We start from the raw sequence: 22,075 nt of genomic DNA on the forward strand, positions 1-22,075 counted from the left end.
GAAAGTTCTCAAACACTTGATTCCAAAGTGAATGTATGAATTGGCTTGACATAATTCAAAAAGTACAATATAAATATAAGGACAGTTTAAACAATGGCAATAATTAGTTTATAACAGTCATCCCAGGAAAATAAATAGAGAGCCGTGTGTGTGTCCTGTCTGCGTGTATATACACACAAAATCAGGTAAAAAAAAAAATATCTGCAGCTTGTGCCTACACATTTGAATCCCCTGAAAAATGCTGTGAAAAGGATGTATAGCATCCATTATACACCTGCTCAAGAACAGGACATTTTCAAAAGTATGCATTTCTTTATAGAAAATAGAGTATTAAGCACCACAGACGCCACAAGGATGCGTTCAAAGCACACTGGGCGCACAGGCATCCGCTGTGTCTGGGGCACCCACTCTAATCTTGGGCTTTAAGAACACCTTCTTAGTTTTAATGGGCTTTTTATTTCCATTTTCATCTTCTTCATAATTGCCTCGGTCTCTCTTCTTGGCAAACCTTTCTCCAGTTGCTCTCACAGAAGCCTCGGATCTTCTTGCCATTTCTTCAGCTGACACATCGGCCTCCGCGGTCTCATCTGCTGCTGCTGTTGCTCTGTTCTTAGGATTCATCTAGAGCATTAACTTCTCAACTTCAGGACCAAATCCTCTGACTGACATCCCTCCACAGGGAAGATCCTCGCATAGAGAGAAGCTCTGTTCTTCTATGGTGGAACTCTCTCTTTCTCCTTGAACTCTGGCAAATCCAGCGGCCAGTGCTCATTGCGGACCACCTTCTTTTCCTCCTCTTCCTGTTGTTTCTTGGCTTCCGAGTCCAGGCCCCTTTGCATGAACCTCATGTGCAGCAGGTTCTTGGATAACTTAGTCCTGCGCTCAGACGCCACGTTGGGTTCAGTTCCAGATGTTAGCCGTGGCACCGCGCTTGCAGTATATATATATTTTTAATTGACTTTCCAGGAGACCATTGTAACTGCTTTTTTCAGTCTTGTGTAATAAAATGAGTAGTCCTCCAGGTGAGCTGAGAATTTTTCTCTCCTCACACCTGAGACCTTGGAGGATCATGGGAATTGGAGAGAAGTGATTCCCAGACACGAAATTCGTTGTTGGATAAGGTAAGTGGACTTGTAAGCTACTAGATTTTGATGGCTAGTTTTTGAGTCAACTTAAGCTAAGCTGAATTCTTTTAGGAAGAAAGAAGCTCAATTGAAAAAAAAAATCTGTCTTCACCACATTGTTTATGGTGCATTGATGTGGGAGAACTCACTCTCTGTGCCCCATGCTCCTAGGTTGGTGGCCCTAGGTGCTATAAGAAAGCACAGTGAACAAAGACATGGGAAGAGAGCCAACAAGCAACATCCTTCCATCAGCTTCCTATCCCTGTGGCCTGGTTGAGTTCCTACTGTGACTTCCTTCACTAAAGGACTGTGATGTGCAAACAAACCCGTCCTTCTCCAAGTTGCTTATGGTCACGGTGGTTTATCACAGCAACAGGAAACAGAAGGGTGGCAGGGCGGTAAACTGTAAGGCATCTGGACGGACTAGAAGAGGAAGTCGAGGTGTACTCAGCAGAGCAGAATTGTGTATTAAGGGAACAAGACCGTCAGGAACCCCCGCCCCATGCCTAATGGCTTTTCTCCCACCGCACCCCCCTGCCCCGCCCCCCCCCCGCCCCGCCCCGCCCCCACATCTGCACATGAAGCTCCTGCCCAACCTGCCATCACGCAGGCGCTTCTTCCGGGGTAAGGAGCTATTTTGCTTTTGGACAGCGAGTGAGGTGGTGTTTTAAAGTCTTTTTAAATTCACGTTCTTCTTTTCGGGAAATTAAAACCACAAATCCTAAATCCTGAAAGGTAACATCCTGTCTCATGGCTTAAATGACCAACCTATATCTGTGTCCTGAGAATAAAGTTGTTTTGGTCTATTCTGGGAGCTTAAAAAAAAATCTTCATACACACCAAATAAGACAAATTCGACTGGTTTTAAAACATGGCCATAGGATCTTTAATATTACCTCACCAAGAGGCAGAGGGTAGCCATTCCACACTCATCTGGGCACCACGGTGTCTGCCTTTGTTGTCATATGAGGCCATACAGTTTTCCAATCTCCAAGATCATTCATGAGAGCTCTCACTCTCAGAGCTTTGCAACACTGTACAAGAAACCCAATAACTCCTAATGCCCCAGAGCAGTGATTCTCAACCTGTTGGTCACGACCCCTTTAGGATTGTATAGCAGATATCCTGCATATCAAGTATTTACATTACGATTTATAACAGCAGCAAAATTACAGTTATGAAGTAGCAATGAAACAACTGTATGCTTGTGGGTCATCTCAACATGAGGAACTGTATTAAAGGGTCACAGCATTAGGAAGGTTGAGAGCCACTGCCCTGGAGCAAGGAACCTTACAGAGGACAGATGTCTGTGCTCAGGGAGAAATCTCAGTTGACCTGCTTCTTGCATAAAGCTCCATAGGTACCACATAACCTCAAACTGCTGAAGTCTTTCACGTTGACACCACAGGGGCCGCAGAATAAGATAAATCATCATTTCCTTCATGTCTGATTCAAACTACTGATCAAGAAACGTACAAATGCTACAAACTGCTTATTATTTGATTTCATGAATTTGAAGTAATTTGTCATGTAGCAATAGACATCGGAGCAGTTCAACTATTGATTGAGATAGATAGATGATAGCTAAGCAGGCAGTCAGGCCGACAGACGGGCGTGTGTACACAACACTGTATTATAAGCCATTGGGGAAGCTCCTCGTTAAAGCTCGTGTCTTAGGGACACAAGCCTGAGAAGAGAGGACGAAGCATAACTGCTCATCAGGTGAAGACAATTTGCACAATTTAAGATGGCTCATCTAAAATCCTCCTGGAAGAGGCTTGCCCAAGGAGGACAGGCCAGCTTGGAAGAGCTTGCTCATGAATAGGTAGCTTCCTGGGAGTTGAACAACCAGAGGCTTTGCAGGAAGAAGTGCCGTTTACTTTACTTCCTGGGAGACTCTGCCCCAGCGCTATTCCGTAGTTCCTCCTTCCCTTGCATGACCTTTCAACATGGGGTCAGACTCTGTTTCCTGTGACATGGGAGAAAGAAAGAACAAGGGGAAAATCTTGGTTCTGGAGAAGTCCAGAGAGAGCCTTGTAACTAGGAAAGGTGCCATTTGCATCTTTATTTTATGTACAGTTTCAAATTCTTCAGAATCCTCAAGGACTGTGGTTTGGCATGCTAGAAGCAAGAGTTGATCTGTGCGGCCCAGGGTTTAGTTGGCCGTGTCTCTGGATCTAGGCTTTGCTTCTGCCTCAGGTCATGCTTTGTGTCAGAGACAAACACAATTGGTCGTTCTGGCATCTAGACTCAGGGAGGAGCTCAGGAATTAGAAGAAAGTTAGAATGAATAGGTATCAGGCATCCAAGCTCACTGCAGAAGAAAGCACTTCACCTAAGAAACTGCCCTTTCCCATGGAAAAGGTCAGACCTAAGCAAACTAAGTCAAAACACAATTGCTCCTTAAAACGGGAATAATCACGGGGAACAGTGTTTGCTATGTTACAAATGATCTTATACTTGGCATAAATAATGTAATCAGAGAGTTTAGGGTGTCTCTGGAGGCTCGTCTTCCCCTCAAAACTTTTCTACATGTGGTCACTATGTTCATCCCATCTTTGAGAGCCAGAGAATGTTTTCTTTAACCATCCTGCCTTGGATTCGTGAGGCTGAAAGCTGAAAAAGGCAACTTAGCCAAGGCACACTTCAGCTTCCGGAGCAAGAGGCAGCTCATCAGCTCTCCAAAGCAACTGTGGATTCCCTGAGATGCAGACAGTGAGAGCAGTAATCAGGGAACAAGTTGAGGAGGAGCTGGTCCCCAAGGACTGCTGTTTCCTTGTTGGATTTGGAGTGCCCAGACACCGCTCCATGTCTGTAAGTCTCATGGCTTTTGGGGATGTGTTAGCTTCTAGAATGTTTAGGATTACAATTTCTGTCTCTCTGTCCACTCTCACATGCAAGGACAAGCAGGATTGTGTAGGAAATGACCACAGGGCTCCCTATTAGATTGTGCAAACAGGCTAGATTTCACAAAAGCTTTGTGAAACTTCCTGTGTGACTGGGCCCCCCACCCCTCTGTCCTACCTGCCTCCATTTCTCCACCTCGTGTTAGCACCTGACAGTCATCTCAGACAGTGGGCACATTCACTCAGGCTGACGTGGCTCATCTTCAAGCTCATCTTAACAAAGACTGAACCAAGGGAGGGTAGAACGCTCCCTGGAAATTCAGCCTGTGTGTGTTCAGCAGGCTGGCCTGGCAGTGCGCAGAATAGAGATGAGACAATCGGGTGTGTTGGCTTGCTCACCTTTAACCTCTAATCTCCCCTGCTAAAATCTGTTCTTACTGCCATCTGTGGTGTTGTGGGATTCACCTTCTTTGACATTGCTATAGCAACTCAAATCTAAGCAGTCCCCTGCTGGCATGAAGCCTCCTGGGCCTCTGATTGAAGGGCCCTAAGCAAAGCTCTGAGTGACTTCTTAGAGCTAGAGGCAGCTCTGTTCCTGCCGTGAGATTTGAGATGCTCACAGTCCTAGTGCCCATCACAGCAATAGTGACATCTTCAACTGAGCAGGTGTGGGGTGCTTGTCGCTAAGGTTATTTTCATTTAATGCTATGCAACCCAGAAAGCAGGTATTTTATCTTCATTTCCTTTCATAGTAATGAAGGGAGACTTGGTGTATTCCTAAACGTTCAACGACTTGGATATTGTTCCCCGTTATTTCCCTCCGTATCTCCCTACTTCCCACAGCGATTCCTCTTTACTTTCCTGGTTTTGACATTTACTCCAGGAGCTCCACTCACATCTGCAGTTTTGGAGCCAGGAACCACAGAGGGCATCTGGGCTACCTCACCCCATACGATGGTCATTCCATTTACCTGTAAACTCATGATTTCATTTTTCTTTGTAGCTGAGTACTATCCCATAGTGTATAGGCATATTTTCCATATCCATTTGTCAGCTGAAGGGTGTTTAGGCCCTTTCAGATAGAAAATAAAAGAGATAAAAGCTAGGTCTGTTTGACTCCTAAATCCATCAGAAAAGAAGATCATACATATCTATATCTATATGTACATAGACAGATAGATAGATAGATAGACAGATAGAATATAAATGATAGACAGATGATAGATAGGTAATAGACAGATGGTTAATAATATATAGATGATAGATATAATCAACTCTTTATTGTGCAAAGTAATGCTATAGCGTTTCTGACACTTCATCTTTTCTTTAATGAAAACAGTGTTCTGGTCTTCTTTTACAGATTTGCTGCAAACCATCTCCCATCCTCTCCAGAGGCTCATGATTATCAGGAATCTGTTAAATACTTTCATAACTGCACTTGGCACTTTAGATAAGACGATCTTTTTTCATTGGTGATAGAGTTTACCACGCACATGTTTAAGGTCCGCACCCTCAAAGATGTAGCACTCCAACACCTATATTATTAATCTCTCTGTTCTTACCACCTATCACCTTGGGTGTCCCCAATACAACAAGGCCATCATGGGGGACAGGTACTCTAACTGAGGTGGAACTTTTACCTTCCTCTTCTTTTACAGTGAACAAAATCATGTTTTTAGGACAGCGTGCCCTCCATCTGGGACCTTAGATTTCTGAATCTGCGAGACCCTTAAGGGGAAGCACATACGCACAACTTTGGAGGGGGAGTGGTGGCTGAATCTTGAGTGTCCCCCCCCCAACACCAATGTGTTAAAATCTTGGTCCCTAGCCTGTGGTACTCCTGGAAGATGGCTGAACCTTTGTGAGGCAGGACAGAGTTGGAGGATGTGAATGGCTTCTTCCATCACATGCCCCCATGACCATGCTACAGATCTGAGGGCAAGGTGTTCAAGCAGCCATAGGCTGAAACCACTTAACCATGAAATAAAGCAAACTTTTCTTCTTTATAAATGGTTTATCTCTAGTATTCTGACACAGAAAGCCAACTAATACAGCTATAGAGGAATGTTAATTTGGAACATGGCTGCTCTGGCATGGGGTCACAACCAAAGACCTTCTAAGGTCCGTGTGATCCAGCTGGAATACAAAGGAGACAGAACCAAACAGATTTGAGTTCAGGGACAGCCTAGTATAGAGCAAGTATCAGGTGAAGAAAATCTTAGGTCCAGACGTGGTGGTACATGCCTTTAATTTCAAACAATGAAAGTAAAGAAAACACCTATGTTTGAACGTAATGTTTAATGGAGGAGCAGAAAAAGTGATGAATCAGAGAAAGATTTGACAGAGAGCAGGGAGGACAGAGAAGCTCCTTAGGGGAGCAAGAGAGAGAATGAGAGGGAGACGAGGCCGTTTTCCTGAGGGAGTTCCACAGAGAAAGGTTGAGTGATAGAACAAGCTGGACGCAGCTGAAGACAGGACAAGCCGGAGAATGAGAAGCCAGAATATTGGAAAAGATTGCTGGGGTTAGTTTGAGGCCAAGCAGAGCAATTTAGAGGCCAGGAGAAGCCAGACTGAATAAATCAACTGGGAGAGGAGTTTGAGCCACAATAGCTGAGTTGAACCAGCCAGCCTAGAGCTCAGAAAGAACAAGAAAGGCTGAGCTTATTCAGTAGTAAGTCTCAGAAGCTAAAAAGCACTCTAGGCCTAAGTTAGATTGTACAGAGGCTAGAAGCTCCCAGGAGTAGGCCTAGGTTAGCAGACAGAGGGACTAAGCCTCCAAGACAACAATTAAAACAAGCAAATAAAAGTTGCATTTACACTGTTTGTGTGGAGGTGGTTTGGAGATTTCTGATTGACGAATACTTTCAATCAAGTAATTTGGCAAACCTATTTACTCCAGCATCATCTTGTGTTACAAGCTCTTGGGGAATTAATTAAGCTTCAACGTGAGCTTGGCTTTATTTTCCTGGGACCAGGTTATACCAGAACCTATCAGAGGCCTCTGCAGCATTGAGAAGTCTATAAGATGCTCAAATGAGTAAGCCCCTTTGCCCTTTCTCCACACAGTTGGTGTCTCAGGCTGTGTAATCATTGGCTGAGATTAGGGTACAGGTCTTGCACTCAACCTGTAGCTTTTATTAGAAATGTTAGTGTTATGATGAATAATATGGTCTAGAGTTCCAGATAGCAAAGCACACATGAAAAAGCAATAGCCAGCCTTGTAAAATGCACACATTATCCATACCATGTATCTGTCCATAGGCTCAAGGGATAATCTGTCCCCGACTCCCAAACAATTCTTCAATAACATTTTTTCCTTGAAAAAACAAGAAAGAGAAAAACGTGCACAGATTACCTTTGTAGGGTTATAGAAAGCAGAGGGGAGGCCCTGCTCTGTCTAAGTGGGGCAGTACCCATTTGGCACGCATGTCAGGTCATTGCATAAGGCAGAATGAGATATAAATTTGCCTTGTAAGAGTATTTTTTTAATGAATGCAAAGTTCACTAAAAGCAAAATTATATTAACTTTTTTCTTCTCATCCAGAGCTAATTACACTTAACATATTAGGTGTATCCACCAGCAATATAACATTCAGCATGCATGTGTTTGCAGATTATAGAAAATGTAAAAGACACACAATGGACTTGCTCTAAACTGCAGCCAGATTTTTAAATTAGTACCTAAATCACAGAAAGCCAAGTTCTTTCTGGAACCTCTTTAAATTGCCACTAAGTACAGCATAGAAATAAGAAACTCAAAAAATTTAACAAAACATTTGCAGCCTTTTTTTCTTTACTAAAATAGAAAAAAGGACCAAAAACAACAATAACAACAACAAAAACAAACCAGGTTTATCACAGTGAGCATGAATAAAATGGACAACCTTGCTATATGGGTGCAGAGACAGGAGAGTCACAGTGTTCCTCAGTCAGGGATGTACATCTCCCCTGTGGTCCTTTGGTTTTCTTGGTGGTTCTTTGTGGATCCCCTGAGGACACTGGGTAATAGCCAGATACATTGTTGTTATTACTATGGCTGGGAATGGCACGACTACTTGACTATTCTGTAACGGCGAACTGGACAGGATTCCTCATCCCTACCCCAGTAGGCAATTATACAGTCCAAATGCCAAGTGCTGAAAAGGCACAAAGGAGTTTATTTATTAGAACAGCTTTCAGACTTCTCAGACAATGATGCAGAGACCCTCAATGGTTCCAGTGTGACACTCTTCCATTGCACCACCACCACCATCACCACCACAACCATCACCACCATCACCACCACCACCATCACCACCACAACCACCACCACCATCACCATCATCACCACCACAACCACCACAACCACCACCACCACCACAACCATCACCACCACAACCATCACCACCACCACCACCACCACCACCATCACCACCACCATCATCACCACCACCACCACCACCACCATCACCACCACAACCATCACCACCACCATCACCACCACCATCATCATCACCACCACCACCATCATCACCACCACCATCACCACCACCATCACCATCACCACCACCATCACCACCGTCATCACCATCACCACCACCACCACTACCATCACCACCACAACCATCATCACCATCACCATCGTCACCACCACCACCACCACCATCACCACCACCACCATCACCCCCAGAAGAATAAAGCCAAGCTCATGTTGAAGCTTAATTCCCCAATACGGGCTGGAAAGCCATAAGATAGGGGTGCCAGTCCAGAGCAAGTCTGAAGTTGAGAGATGTCCAAACCCTCAAAATCCTGTCCTGAGACCAGAAGGAGTAAGATTGCTTTCTTCCTTCTGTGAGCCGGCATGTTGTGGACCACACAGCCTTGCCACCCCCACCTCTGCCATCCTTGAGGTAGTCACAGAGCCTGCTGGCCAGGTTTCAGGTTAAACTACCTCCCTCCTTACAAGTACATTTCTAGCAAGCACCTGGAATTGATGAGTTCTAGGTAAATGTGTCTCAAAACACAAGGGAACAACTGAGAATGACAATCAGGCTGACCTTGGTCTCTCTCTACACACACACACACACACACACACACACACACACACACACACACACATGCACCAACACGCTACAACACAACACACTAATGTACAAACACACAAAAAAGTTTACAAATAAAAAGAATGGGCAGGGGATATGGTTCAGTCGATAAAAAGCTGCCATTTAAACGTGAGGCCCTGAATTTGGATTACCAGCCCTTCTTCATAGAAAGCCAGATATGGTGATACACTTCCTTCAGCAAGGCTGTGCCTCCTAAACTTCCCCCAAATACCACCACTCACTGGGGACAATATGACCAAATGTTGGGGTCAATGGGGGATATTTCTCATTCAAACTACTTTAATCAGTACGGGGATAAACTACTTCTCTCTGGTTGGGTTTGGGGCCCACTCCACGGGAAGGAATCCATGCCTGTCGCTATAAGCCTGGAAAACCTCCACGATGGGGAAGACCATGGGCCCTTTCGGGTACTGAATGTGGTCATTCAGCTACATCGAGAGAGTGCCAGACTGCCTACTAAATAGGTATGCCACGGAGAGCTGCTGCCATCGGCTTTAATGAGGGACGCCTTTCTATCCAAGGAATGATGGCAAATGCAGAGTCACTTGCTCCAGAAGATGCTGAGAGCAAGTGATGAACAAGAGCTCAGCTGCAAACAAGACATCCGTGCCATCTCCTCTAAGGCTCGGGGAACACTTCAGAAGAGAGGGCAGTAATAAGGAGTCCAGCTGCACAATGCAATGTACTCAGCAAGCCACAGCATGGCAGTCATGAACTCAGAGCAGCTGCAAATGCCTGTACTGGGTCTGCACAAGAACAGGTCAGGCATGTGGGGGGGGGGCGCTCCAGGGAATCCTACCACTCACTGCTCAATTACCCACTACTGATAGATTCATGGGTGTGGGTGGTTATCTCACCAGGCTCCACTGCCCTAGGTTCAATCCAATGGCCACACAGGTGGCTCTGGTTAAACTAAATAGGTCACAAAACAGCAAAAATCATGAATCTAGAAAAGGCACTGGTTGGGAAGAGAGAGATTTGGTAGGAAAAGAGGGGGGACAAAGAGAGCGCCTCAAATTTACCCTGCCAACAAGAGGTGCAGGGATAAAGATAGAGCAGAGACTGAGGGGATGTCCGACCAATGCCTGGCCCAGCCTGAGACCCACCCCGGGGGAGAGAGGCATCCCTGACACTATTAAGGGTACTCTGCTATGTTTGCAAATCAGAGCCTAGCAGAGTTATCCTCTAAGAGGATCCACCCAGCAGGCTACAGGGGAAGAGGACACCCTCAGTCCTCTTGATTAGCTGGAGTAGATGGGAAAGGAGGACTCCCCTTTTCTGAGGAATAGGGGAGGAAGGAAAAGGAGGGATGTTGCACTGAAAGGAGAGGAGAGAATGGGGCTATGACCAGGATATAAAGTAAATAAATAAATAAATAAATAAATAAATAAATAAGAAATAACGAAAGAAAGGAGGGAGGAAGAAATCAGAGCACACTGTATATGCACAGGAAATTTCCATAAACAAAAACTATTTTTGTTTTCCCAAAAAGAGAAAAGCATTAAGGTGAAGAGCAATTGAAGAAATACTTGTGTCCACCCTTGGCCTCCATATACACATATCCCCATGTACACACATGAACACGTTTATACATGACAAACACAGGGGAAAAGAAGGAAGGAAAGAAGAAGCAGAGAGGAGGGAGGGAGAGGAAAGGGGAAGAAGAAAAGAAAAAACAAAGAAGTCTTTATCATCCCACCACCTAGTGGATGTGGGGTTAGGACCTGAAGTGTCCTTTTTTATTTTCACTTCTATATGTTTTCTTTTGTTTGAAGTCACAGAATGTGTTTTTAATTTGTCCTGTAACTTTATGAACAGTTAATGGTGGCACAACTAAACCATCCAGGGTATAACCTTCTCTGCTCATCATGGTCTTTCTGTGGATTGAAAACTGTTTACAGGTTTTGCTGATGTAAACCAGACTGCAGTGTGTTTGTACAGGACAGTTTTTCTATGTTTGCCATTATTAAAAGTTCCAGAAATGTATTTATTAAAACAAAGACTTATGGAGTGGTTGGAAACCGTTAAGATACATTGTGAAAAATTGTATCTCCTTTCCACTCACAGAACTGTTACAAAAAAAGAGCCGCCTCACCTCTGTCTCCAGAACTAAGTAGCCTCTTTATTAAATTTGCCATTTACTCGGGTGAAATACGGTACTCGGTTGTTTTCTGAATTTTATGTGACTCCAAATGAGGATAATTTAAATGTCCGTACTCACTCACCATTGTGTTTCATCTTACTCATTAGCCTTCTGTCTCTTTGACTAGCTTGGTATTCTTTATTTGACGTCAATATTTCACGATTCTGCAAAACTCTTTATCTATAGACTTTTTTTTTTGAGGTATCTGCCTTCTAGCCTTTTAAAGCTGAGCTCCCTCTCTGTTTAGTGTCAGCTCAGCTTTGAGTTCAGCTTCCTCTATCTCTCAATTGCTGCATTGAGAATAACCATCAAGTCTTTCACAGTCGTCTCTGAAGATGAAAACCAGAAGGACTTGTGATCTTTATATGACAAACACGAATATCGATATAGCCCTCTTTAAATACATTTCTGCCTGATTTCTCCAATGCTCCACTGTTCCTTTACGATGACAAAGTTCTGTTTCCAACACTTGGGTATTTTCTGTGTTGTCTTTGGCACTGGTTTCTTGTTTTATTTATTACACTGTGCTCTGATCAGATAGAACAAAGTGCTTTTAGTCTTTGATATTTGCTAGGCTTGCTTTGTGGGCTGTACGTGATCTGTTTTAGGCAGAGTTCATGACCACTGGGAATGTAAGTTTCACATCTGCTGGATGCGAGAGCATCTAGACCAGAGGTTCTCAACCTTTTTGGGGGGTCCAATGACCTTTTACAGCAGTTGTATATCAAACGCCCTGCACATCAGATATTTACATAAAGTGACAAAATTATAGCTATGAAGTAACAACAAAAATAATTTTATGATTGGGGTCACCACAACATGAGGCACTGTATTAAATGGTTACAGCACAGTTCAGAGTCATTGATCTGAATAGACACCTGGTAAGTCTATTGATTTATGGTAACATTAAAATTTCTGAAATTTCCTCATTGATTTTTCTTTTAGATGACCTGGCTAAAGATGAAAGTCAAGTAACCCACCATTATTGATATGGACACAGATGGCCTTTTACGCCCTTCGGTGTGTTTTATGAAATTAGGGGCCTTAGTGTTTGGTGTATACGTACTTAAAATTGTTCTATTTCTTGATGAATTATTCCCTTGATTGATATGTAGCAACCTTCTTTATCTCTTCTAACGTTTGCTTAAATCCAACTAGCTATAGCAGCTCGCTTTTGGCTTGCATTCGGCTCTCAGGCTCTGTGAACATTGCTGGAGAGTTCTGTTTCCTGGAGACAACAGATAATTGGAACATGTTTTTAATCCAATCACTAATATGTATCCTTTTAGTGGTGAGTTAAGCTTGTTTGCATTTAAGATTATTATATAAAGGAATTTGCTAATTCCTATGGTGGTTGGTTGGTTTTTGTTGCTTAGATTATTGTTTCATTCTTCCCCATTAATATTAAGGATTTGATGGCTTACTATGTTGAACATCATGAATTTCTTCCCAGATCTCCTTTATTCATCCAGTCTCTTCATAAAATTTATTCTTTCCCATGTTCTGATGATAGAAACTGCCTTCACTCCTCTTAAAGGTCATATATACATTCATATTTAAATAAGTATATGTGATATATGGTATATAATTTAAATTAATTAAATTTTAATAATATAATGTTTAAAATATTCTAATATAAATTAAATTGATATGTTAGTAATATAAATGTAATATTTTGTATATTTACATGTAATAAATATTATATGTTATGTGTTATATAGTACATTATATATTACACACTATAAATTATATAATATATACAATATGTATATATGTGTAGGTATGTGTGTGTGTGTGTGTGTGTGTGTGTTATTCAGTGCATGCTTGATTGTCATGAATTACTTTAGTTTGTGCTCCTATTAAAACTGCCTTATAACCAGGCATCATGGCACATGCCTTTACTCCCAGCATTTAGGAGGCAGAGACAGGAGGATCGCTGTGAGTTTGAGGCCAGCCTGGTCTACAAAGCGATTCTAGAACAGCCAAGATAACACAGAGAAACCTTGTCTCGAAAAGCTAAAACAAAACAAAGCAAAAAACCCACCTCACTTCTCAATCTATTTTAAATGATAGTTTTGGCTAGAGAATTGGCTCAGTAGTTAAATAACTGGCTCAGTGGCAAGCATGCTTGTTACAGAGGAACTGGGTTTGGTTCCCAGAACCAACATTTGGCAGCTCACTATTGCCTGAAACGCCAGCTATAGGTGATCTATCGCTCCCTGATGGCCTTTCTGGGCAGTGCACTCACATGCACGCACACACACACAAATACACACACACACACACACACACACACACACACACACACACACACACACAGACACACGAGAATAAAACTGTCTTTAAAGGATACTTTGCGCATTGTGCATGTATGTGTGTGAATGTAGTCTATACATGAGAAAAACATGAAGTATTTGTCTATCTGAATTTGGTTCTTTTGCTCAATCTAATAATCTCCAATTCCTTACATTTTCCTGAAGATGTCATGACTTTGTTTTTCATGACTGTGTAAGGTTCCCCATACATACGTATGTATCACATTTTATTTATGCATTTGTCTACACACATGGACAACTAGGCAGATTCTATTTCCTGGGTATTGTGAATCATGCAGCAATAAGTATCTGTGGTACGTTCACATAGAGGAGTGATATAGCTAGGCCATACAGTAGCTCTGGTATTAGATTATTAAGAGGCCTCCACTCTGTTCTTGATTGTGATAGCACAAGCTTACCTTCTGACCAGCATGGGATTCTTTTCCACACCCACCCTTCTTACCAACACAGACACATAGAGAGACACATACACATAATTAAAAATAAAAATGAAATTTAAAAAATCAAGGTCATAAAAGCTGAGAGTAGAACAGTGGTCTTCATGGGATGGAAGGAAGGTTTGTGGTGATGACGTCAAGGGTTCAGTGCTTCGGGGAGGGAAAGTTCTGAAGATCTACATAACCCTATGCCAACAGTCAAAAGCACTGAACTTGAAAGTCAATCTCAAGTGTCCCCAACACACATAAAAGATGATTATAACTCACTGTGGTGATGTGTGTGCTAACTCCACAGCTCTCACTGTGTCGTGGTTTCAAAATATCAAAGTTGGAGGTGTTAAATACATACTAGTTTTGTCAAGTAAGTCTTGATGAACCCAGGGGGATTGAGGAATGCTGTGAGAGTAGGGAAAAAAAATATTAAATAGCTTTTCCCTCCTGACAGAGATGCAGTCTTGGCCCTAGGACTCTCTACCCCTGAGTCCAACAGAATGAAATCTCAGAGTCCAAACTGAAGCTGGCTTATAGAAAATGTCCAGTTATCTTTATGCTATAGTTTCTGGAAGAATATTCATGTGCATTAAATATTTCACAAAACAAAAAACCAAACAAGTAACAACAACAACAAAATTGTGACTCTTGATACTGAGCTGGAACGCACGAGGACAACTGGTTTCATTCGGTTTAACAAAGGAATGTTCCTCTTCTGAAATGGAACATCTTCAAAGCCCATCAATTCTGGTAAAGTCTTTGCTTAATTGAAGCTCCCTTCTCATATACTTAATGTAAAGAAGAAACATATGTTCCAGAGAAAGATGTATTTTATAAGGCGTTACACTGGGTCCCCAGCCAAGAGCGTGTGGCATGATGTGAGAGTGTAGCTGGCTGCCAGTGCTGGGGGCCTCAGCTCACACCAGCCACTCACACGCCTTCCTAAGCTCTGCTTCAAGCCTACACGGAAGCCCAGTGCCAAAGATTGCAAAAAAAAAAGGGGGGTTGGGGAGAAATACCATACTGTTTTTCCATCGTCTCTTTTGCTTACAACTGAGCTCACTTAGCAAACAATGGAAAAGTTTTCATAGGGGACATTGCTATTTTGATCTTTTTCCATACAATAGTAGTGACACTGGTGCCAGCAACAGATTTTACCCTGTTCAGTGACATTTTCTTGAAGAACTCCCAAGTTTAATAAAGTGGAGAAACATTTCTTCCAACCGATTTAAAGCTTTGTATCCATAAAATCTGGAAGAAAAACTCCACTAATATTTAGTGTAATGATGCTGTTTCCCTGGGGTGGTTGACTAACAAACACACAGACAAGCAATAAAATTCAGCCGTGTGTTTGCCAAGAAGGGAAAGGCTATTGTTAAATCAGCTGTAGTAAGTAATTAAGATGAGACAAACTATGCCACAGTGGGATTAGGAGAGGGGAAAAGCATTAAATGGCCTTTGTGTGCATACAGAGGTGCAAGTAGATGACACCACACAAGTCACCTTCCAGAACTGTTATTATCTGCTGGGAACTGACACCTATACCTTGGCTAACCTCTTCTTAGCTCACCAAGGTAAAAGCCAAAAGGAGTCTGGACTTGGCCAAGAATGAAGTATTCTTGCAGCATTTGTTTCTTTGTCACGAGGGAGCGCTCCGCTGGCTTTCTGCTGGCTTTCTGAAGGCACGTGCAGAGGAGAAGGATCCTGGCCTAGCCATGGTGGCTCCTTCTCCTTCCTGTGGAGACAGCCCAGCCTCAGTGCTCTTTCATAAGCTCACTATGTTCCCTTGAAGGGACTTTCCTGATTCATAACTCTGGAGAGAAGCTAGTGCTCTGTTAAATTGGGTGGCCGGCCTTTAGACGCAATTGTGGAATTCATCTTCCTTTACTATCTTTGCAAACAAGTTGGGTGATAGGGATGGATATTCCTGGGCAAATTTCATATAGGTCTAGTGCAGCTTAAATTTCAAAATGATTAGGACACATGACACCACCACCTCTCTCTCTCTCTCTCTCTCTCTCTCTCTCTCTCTCTCTCTCTCTCTCTCTCTCTCTCCTTCTCTCTCTCTCTCAGATGTGGGGAAACTATGTGCGTGGTGTACACATGAAGATCAGAGGACCACAAATCTCTTATTGAGTCAGAACTTTACACATAGGCCAGGTGAGCTGGATTCTGAGCTGCTCCCTGTTTCTGCTTCCTGTCTTGCTATCACTGGGACTATAGGTGCATGACATCATGCCCATGTTTTACATGGGTTCTAGATAAATGGAGGAGGGAAGAGAGGGAGGGAGGGAGAAGAATATGAGTCATTGCAGTACCAGCTCTCTCATGATAGGTTCTTGTTTTATACAACTTTACATCTCTCCTATCTCTAATTCAGTGCCTAGCACATGGTGGGCACCCGTAAAATGTTTAGTTCAATTGGTTTGGCTCATTCTTCTAGCCAACAGAGAGGACTGTGTGTCCGGCACCGGTGACCATTTGACCAATGTATAAAGAACAAAATCAACAAATGAATTTGATAAACCATCTGCTTTGTGGTTGTGATATACCTCCCAGCATTCCAAGCTCTCATAGTTCATACTCAAGAAACTATAGTAATACACAAAAACCCCTACCGGTCCCCAGACCTTATAGTTGGCAGCAGCCAATATCACTAATGTCAAAGGGAAAGCCTTTCTAAAAGAACAGAAAGCACGCTCAGCTTCATGGCTATTAATGATTTACCCAAGTACTTCCTGAACTTGCAAATAGTTGTATATTCTTATGAGCTCACAGTAAGCCTTTACTTTCGATGCCTGCTTGAAGTTCATATGTCATTTCTTACTTGCTCCTCACGGCACCCCTAGAAGAGTTACCATCACCCCCACTTTGAAGCAGAGGAACTCAGATGCAGAGAGCTAAGGTTGCCCAGGGTTGCACAGCCTGTCAGTGATGGAGGGCAGACATCAGCGCTGCAGTTGAACTCCGGCCAGCTGCCCCTCACTGTACCACACTCACTTCCGTTTGCATCACGGGCACTCCCAATAACTTCAAGAAAGAAAGAGAATGGCAGATTGGACTTGGCTGCCTTCAATACTGTTGCCCTCAGTTACTATAACCTTAGGTCCCCGCCACTGAATGACAAACAGGAGCTGCTAGAGTCAACATGTGTGTAAGAATTCTACTTAAGCAAATATACAGCACCTTGTGTGTGCTCGTGCACACACGTACACATGTGCGCATTTGTGCTACATCACGTATGTGGAAGCCAGAGGAAAACTCCCAGGCAGGAGTCAGTTCTGTCCTTCCACTGTGGTGTGAGACCACCCAGGGGTCACACTTGGGTCATCAGGTTCAGCTGCAAGTGTCCTTCGCCTACTGAGCCATCTTGCCAGAGCTTCTTACGTAAAATGAAGAACTATAATAAATATAAATGCCTGACGTTATAAAGCATTTTTTGCACCTCCTCCCACCCCCAAGGCTGAGAAGCACTGCTGGGCAGGGCTGCTGCCGCTAAGTCCTGAGCTTTGCTCCTCCCCCCGTCCGTTATCACTGTCCCAGGCAAGTGTCAAGTGAAGGAGGCTGTTCGTGCAGAATAGCTACACAGGAGAAGCTCTCTAAGACAGCACTGGCCGGGGAGTGGCTGAGAGTGGCAGTCTATAGAATACATGAATGTGCCACATCAGACTGTAAGTACTTTCGAGGAGGCTGGGCAAAGAGGTACTCAGAATCAACTAGAGAGGAGTATGTGTTAACTGTCCTGAGACAAAGAAGCCAGGTCCCAGGGACTCCCACAGGAGTGGGCTGATTAAGTGGTCTCTCACACACACACACACACACACACACACACACACACACACACACACACACACGGTGTGTCAGGCAGCTGTGTAGGCCAGCAGCCAGGTGTTCTTGGCTGGCTAGCTGTCATGTGACTTGGGTAGCAATCTGTAGTCTAAAGGAAACAAAAGAAAAATCCCTGTGGGATTTTTGTTGTTGTTTTATGCAACACTGGGGGATGGGAGACTAGCCCAGGGCTTTGCACATGTTGGAGAAACCCATCTGTGTTCCTTTTTTGGTACAGATGTAGCTCTGAGCGTCTCTAGTTGTGGCTTCCCAGCACCATTTCACTTGGGTGAAATACAACTTCATCTAGGAACTGAGAACTTTCTTTTTTTTACATTTAATTTTATTTAAATAATTTATTCAAATTACATCTCAATTGTTATCTCCTCACTTGTATCTTTCCATTCCTGGTCCCCTGCCTCTTTCACCCTATTCCTCTCCCCTAGGTCTGTGACAGAAGGGGACCTCCTCCCCCACCATACAATCACAGCCTATCAGGTCTCATCCTGTAGCCTGTTTCCCCTTCCTCTGAGTGGAACTGAGAACTTTCACATGGTGCTTGATCACAACTTCATACACTGTGGATCTCTGAAGCGCTCTTTCTTCTTTACATAATGAGTCCCACCCTCAATAGCATTAGCAGCCCTCCAACTCTGCTACACATTACAGTCATCGGGGGAGCTTTCAAAAGGACCTACTGCTCAAGTTGTGCTCTGTACAAATTCCAGGATGAGTTTTGAATTAACTTTATATTACCACTCAAGTATGAAGTGGTCCAGTTTTCATGAAGGCTTAAATTATCTATGACCTATGGTATTTTCTCAGTGAGGTGTGCGTTCTTCATTAAAGAGATAAGTCGAAGTAGAGAGGCAGCTCAGTAGTTAAGAGCACTTCCTGCAGGGCTGGAGAGATGGTTCAGCAGTTAAGGGCACCGACTGCTCTTCCAGAGGTCCAGAGCAACCACATGGTGGCTCACAACCATCTATAATGTAATCTGATGCTCTTTTCTGACCTGCAGGTGTGCATGCAGGCAGAGCACTGTATACAAAATAATAAATAACTTTTTAAAAAAAGAGTACTTCCTGCTCTTACAGAGGACCCTGGTTTGGTTTTCAACACCCACATTGTGGTTTACAACTCTCTGTAAATACAATTCAAGGGATCCAATGCCCTCCCTGGCCCCTGTAGAGACTAGGCACACATGTGATGCATACACACGTGCGCGCGCGCGCGCACACACACACACACACACACACACACACACACACACACACACACACATCCACATACAACAAAAATAAATGAAATCTTTTTTTTTAAGTTGAACCAAAAGTGCTGGGATGACAAACATATAAGCCTCCATTAGAGATGCCCATTATGGCACACATCCATTCCTTCTCCCACGCAGAGTCATTACACATGCACATGGTCCGGTGACACTCATCGCCATCGCATGGCAGCACCCAGGGACTCAAGGGGCAGGAAGAGGTATAATGTGAGCTGCTGTTTGGCTGGCACAGAGCAGCAGATCCCAGGGAGGGGGTTCTCTATAGCCTCACCGGTGTGAGCAAGGACTCAGCGGGCCTGCCTGCCTTTCATGCCAGCTTCCGTCACCTATGAGCAGGAACATGGGACTAATCCTGATGAATCTGTAGCCATTAGGTGTGCTATCAATGATTTCATGGTTGTTAATTTCATTACAGCTATTATCGTCATCGCCCTGGCAGTGACCACCTGGTGATCTTTCCAATACTGTCACCCCCTTGACACTTGTCAACTCGGAGAAGGCTTTCCTTACCGAGCTGGTGTTGGTTGGTTGGTTTTGTCTGATCCTGAAAAGGGTACCTTTCAGAAACCCTGAAAGAACAGTTTTGGCAAACAATGTTCCTTCTCTGGCCAGTACAGCAAAACAGGAGCCCAGGATTTCAGGCACTCACGTAAGAACACGAGAGGCATTTTTTCAGTGTTGTATCGGGAACTGCGGAGATGGCTCAGAGGGAAAAGTACTTGCCTCCCAAGCTGGAAGACCTGAGCTTGGGTCCTCAGAACCTACATAAAGCCACATGAGATAGCACGTGTCTATAGTCCCACATTGCCATAGCAAGATGAGGGAAGACAGGAGAGCTCCCGAAGCTCAAAGAGACCCTGTCCTAAACAAGGTGAAGAGCAAGAAACAAGGCTGACCTCCATCACACACACACACACACACACACACACACACACACACACACGTTTAAAATAAGGATGCACCAGTGTGATGGCACACACCTTTAATCCCAGCACTCGGGAGACAGAGACAGGTATATCTCTGTGAGTTTGAGGTCTACAAAGTGAGTTCCAGGCTAGGCCAGGGCTGTTATACATAGAAACCCTGTCTCAAAAAGCTAAAACCAAAAAAAAAAAAAAAAAAAAAAAAAAAAAAAAAAAAAATTTAAAGTAAAGATAAATAAAAAAATACATCCCCTTTATGTTCTGCTCATGTTTTCAATTCTTTAAGAGTCTAATAACCTTCCATGAAGGGACCAACAGGCATAGAAAGCTCTGCGATTTCCATGTGGGCAACATGTCTTGTGTAGTAAATGACTAAAGAAATTGAGAAGTTGTAGGAGCTTAGAGAGAAGAAAGCAGAGTGTAGCTTCAGAAACAATGGCTCATAATAATCACCAATAGCACCAGTCAATTATACAACTTGGAGACCCAGGAAGGCAGTTGTTCAGCCCTGTGTTTTGAGTGGAAACTGAGGTAGAGATGATAAGTAAGCCAGGCGAATGTGTAGGAGTGTGGGGTATCCTCAGATCCCATAAAGATTGCAACCTCTGGAGTCTCGCTTTCCTTTTGCAGTAAAGATTTGTCATGTTCCGTGCCAAGTTCTGGGTGGATAAACACAGTAGACGCAGAGTAGACATCAAGGTAGCAAGGAGAAAAAGAACTGCAGCATGCTGCTATTCATGTCAGTGTGAGAGGCATTGCTGAGCTGAGACCCGCAGATGCTGCCACAGGTTAAGGAAGAGGGAGGGGAATTCCAGACAGGGATGCTAGGCGTGGATGCCGGGACACCTGACGGCGTGGCCCTTTGGTATGATGTAAGGGCTTGAAATGGGTGAAATACACAGCAGCCCTTCTTTGGTTATTTTAGGGCTTTTTGACTCTTCTGGGACCACTGAGGAGTCATTGAGAGTTTTCAAATGGCAAACGGTCGTGATCAGATTTGAGGGTTAGGAAGATGTTCTGGCTGCTGCCTGGGAAATGAATTAGGTTTAAATGGTAGTTGGTCGAGGCAGGAAGACCATGAACAAGCCTATATTGATAGTCTGGATGTGTAAGGATCCATAATGAGTCCATGGTAAAGTGGGCAGCAAGGGCGTGCTTCCCCGGAACTCGCATCCGGTGGGGGAAGGGAAATGAGTAAGTGGCCAGGTGTACAGAAGTTGTGGTACACTTCCCTCAGGTGAGGACACTAATCACGCCTGTGCTGCTCAAACTACAAATGCGGAGGAATTCCTTACCCACGTGTGATCCTCGTAGTGACGTTCAGGCCAGCTCTCCACAGGAATTTGACAGGACTTCAGTTGGCTTCTAGTCCGCTGATCTTGTTTTAGTATGGTGCAGCAAAGCCGAACTTGGATATGATTCCATATGCTCAGTCTCTTCTTTCTCTATCAGGACGGCCTGTGGCACTTTCCCCTGAAGTGCTGGAGAAACGGCACTTTATTTTCAGATGGGGTTTGTGTTAGAATGTTTTTGCCAAATTATGTGGATGCAAGTGTTCTGAGCATGTTTAAGGTAAACTGGGAAGAGCTGGGCATTTAGAGGCTTGTGCCTGTGCAGTAAATACTTTCCTGACATATTATTGCAATTTCTGACAGGTTTGTTGGAACACAACTCCATAGTAAATCTCTACTAGAACTCCAAAGTGCATCTGTACCTCTCTCGAGTGTGTTTAGATGGACCAGCCAGCTAAATATAAACATGAATTAAATACCACAGTTTTGTTTCTTTATTTTAAAAACTAATAAAATAAGATCACTCAATAAGAAACTGCTATTGCTTTTGCGCCCAGACACTTTATTTATCCTTCACAGACCCACTGCTCAGGGAGTTATCTGTTTGTTGTTTGTTTGTGTGTTTGTTTGTTTAAAAAGAAAAAGAGAGAAGCCAGGGAACTAGGTCCTATCTGTACAACATAAGGACCTAAGTCCCATCAGCACGTGCGCAAGCACGTGCGCGCACGCGCTTACACACACACACACACACACATACACACACACA

At 43.6% G+C, this 22,075-nt stretch overlaps 1 pseudogene; it reads right to left on the bottom strand.

Annotated features, from left to right (window-relative positions):
- Positions 1 to 360: 360 nt before the first annotated feature.
- Positions 361 to 887, bottom strand: LOC127210468 (M-phase phosphoprotein 6-like; annotated as a pseudogene).
- Between the last annotated feature and the right edge of the window lie 21,188 nt (positions 888 to 22,075).

The sequence above is a fragment of the Acomys russatus genome, chromosome 28 (genome assembly GCF_903995435.1).
Source record: "Acomys russatus chromosome 28, mAcoRus1.1, whole genome shotgun sequence".
NCBI classification, from domain to species: Eukaryota; Metazoa; Chordata; class Mammalia; order Rodentia; family Muridae; genus Acomys; species Acomys russatus.